This window comes from Lactuca virosa, chromosome 1 (genome assembly GCF_052849685.1).
Source record: "Lactuca virosa cultivar CGN04683 chromosome 1, Lactuca_virosa_CGN04683_v6, whole genome shotgun sequence".
Taxonomy (NCBI): Eukaryota; Viridiplantae; Streptophyta; class Magnoliopsida; order Asterales; family Asteraceae; genus Lactuca; species Lactuca virosa.
The window spans coordinates 313,916,566-313,919,890 of NC_136426.1; positions in this window are offsets into that span (position 1 = coordinate 313,916,566).

The window sequence follows — 3,325 nt, forward strand, 5'->3', positions numbered from 1 at the left end:
TCAGATTCTTTCGTGCCTTATAAATTCGCACATTCTTTCAAATTGCTTGTTACGCAATTGTCCAATCATTTCATATAGATAACATAGGAAGTATATTATTACTTGTTGATAAAGTCTATAGAGATAGTGTCATAGGAATTGAAGGTTATAATCTTCTTGCTAACCTAATTCATATCTCCTTGCCCAACTTTGATATTATTCTCGGCATGGATTGGTTATCAAAGAACCACGCAGAACTCTTGTGCTACGAAAAGATGCTCCAATAGAGAAATACGTGCAAGTATACTTGGACGGAATTGTGGCGAGACATGGTGCACCACTAAAGATTATTTCCAATTGTGATACTCGTTTCACTTCTCACTTTTGGGCGAGTATGCAACGTGAATTGGGATCTCGAGTTGCTCTCAACACAGCTTATCATCTCCAGACAGATGGTCAAACGGAGAGAACAATCCAAACAGTAGAAGATATGCTTCGTGTGTGTGTCTTGGAGTTCGGTGGTAACTGGGAGAAGTATTTTCTCTTGTCAAATTTTCGTATAATAACAATTACCACACTTCAATCAAAATGCTACCATATGAAGCACTATATGGGCACAGATGCCGCACTCCATTATATTGGCGTGATGTAGGCCAGAAAATCCTTGGAAGCTCTGAAATGATTCAAGACACCACTGATAAGAATCAAATTGTACGAGAAAGAATGAAAGCAGCCCAGGATCGACAAAAGTCCTGTGTAGAAATGGAGGAGGCGATCCATAGAATTCCAAGTGAATGATACTGAAGGTAACCCCCGTGGAAAGGTATTATGAAATTTGAGAAGAAAAGGAGATTGAGTCCTAAATTGTTTGGACTTTTCAAAATTATCTAGAGAATTGGTCAACAAGCATATCGCTTGGAATGCCTGAAGATTTGGCTGATATACATGATATATTTCATGTAAGATATCTACGTAAATGCTTGATCGTATATGATGAAACGGTTCCATTATTCGAGGTGAAATTGGATAATAAGTTAAGTAGAAGAGATCGTAAATGAAAGAACGACTAATCTATGTAATAAAAAAATGAAGTTGGTGCTTGTCAAGTGGAAACACCATCGAGGCCCAAATTATACTTGGGGAAAATAAGAATGAAATAAGAGCGAAGTATCCCCATTTGTTTTAATCGTTATGATTTCGGGGACGAAATCCTCAAAAGGAGGAGATATTTGTAACATACACGTTCTGTTATCGTGTTATGTAATTATTAAAAGTGAATAATATTATGAAATATTTTATAATATTGAGTGTTGAGTTCTAACAGATAGTTTTTACTAGAAATGAAGTAAAACTATGTTTAGAATCACTCAGAAAATATTGGAAGTCTTATGAGATTCCAATTAAAAGCCAAATAGTGAAATTTAGCGAAAATATAAAATTTGAAATAAGTAAAATTTTATTGTTGAAAGTTGTAGATAATTTCATTAGAAACGTATAGGCGAAAACCTCATCGAAAACGGAGTTCCGAGCGAAAAGGTATGCAATTTTTAGTGTTTAGGGGTAAAATGAGTACCCAAACCGGGTCAAACCCGACCCAACTCGGGTTTTTACCCATTGAAACACGATTTTGGGTCATTTTTCTGCCATTTTCAGTTCCTCACCATCCCTATGGGAGATTTTCACACACATGATCAATCGTGAACAACTTTTGAAGATTAAATCAATATATTGAGTGTTCTTGAAGTATCAAGTCTAGTAATCAAGGTATGAACTCTTAATTTTTGGATTAACCCTTGTAATTAGTGAGTTATTAAGAGATTAGGGTTTGATCAAAGTGGTTTTACCACTGATTTCATGAAATTAGGCATGAGTTTATGTTATTCACCTAGAATCTTAAATGGAAATCAAGTAACTACATGTAAACTTGAGAATTACTCTTGGTTTAAAAGTAATTAGTGAAAATTAGTAATAAAACCCATGGTTTATACTTGAATTAGCATAGATTACTAAATTACTCAGTGTTATCATTGTAAAACAAGAACTTAGTGATATTGATCATGAGGTTTGATCATGTAAAGGGTAAAATGAAATCATAAAGGGTATAATTGTCCTGTTTTTGTAAAAATCACCAAAACTCATAGAAAAATCGTATGGATATGTGCTATATATCCCTGGAAAGCTGAGAATGTCTACTTTGATTTTTATGTTAACACAAAAATCTAATTTCGGACTTAAGATGGGTGAAAACAACTATATGTTCAGTGCAGTAAGGCTGAATTTTGACAGCTTTGGGACATATTGACAGCTTTGGGATGCTGTGTTGTAAAATTCATAGTAAATTATAGAAAAATCATAAAAATGTGAGGTCAGTGGCACTAGAAAGATAAAAGAGTCTAGTGTGTTAATATTTAGAATCTATTAGTTATTTTGATATTTAAGAAGGGTAAAACAGGTCTGCAAGTGACACCTATACAAAGAACAAAAACTATAATTTCTAAATTGAAAACAACATAACTTGAGATTAGTTGAGTAATTGCTTATGAAATTTGAAATATGAACTCCAGGAGTATAACTGAAGGTTTTAGAGGCCTGAGGATGGTGTAATTTCAATAGAATTCGGAATTCTATCGCAACATTCGGTTACAACACAGTGAGTTCAATATATAGGAACAATTGTATATTATGTGTTATATGTGCTTTGTGCTTTTCCGTTGTTATTATTTCTGCTATTTTGATAGCAAAGTTATACCTTTGACCATGTGATCAGTGAAAGGACTTAGATTCACGGTGGTACTGGTATGTAGCCTCTGGCCATGTAGAGCATGTCTCGTAAGAGAATGACTTCTATTCTATGGTATTGGCAGAAGGTTAGACAGGGCGTGAAAACCTAAAATCTACCTTAATGTTAATTAGAAATTGATTGTCTTCAGTGTCATTTGGGCCGAAGCGTTATTGATGTATATCAAGTATTGAAATTGTTATATCTCATTGACTATATATCTTTGAATCGAGTCATTGATTGATATGAAAAGCTTGTCACATGATTTCTCATATGCCTTTGTTGTTCCTTTTTGCTTCTGCCATATTGATGTATATATATGGCATAACGTTATATTGTATCTATTATTGAACTCACTAAGCGTCACTGCTTACCCCTCTCAATGTTTAACAATTGCAGGAAATAAATAAGCAGTATGGCAGTATACTGTTGGAAGATTTAGAATAGTTTGTAATAGTACTTTTGTATTTCGGTTTATGTTTGTATAAAATTACAATATCCTGGGTAGTTATGTAAAATATTAAAACTTAGTCAGTTTGTATCCAGTCGTTTGTAAACAAGTTATCA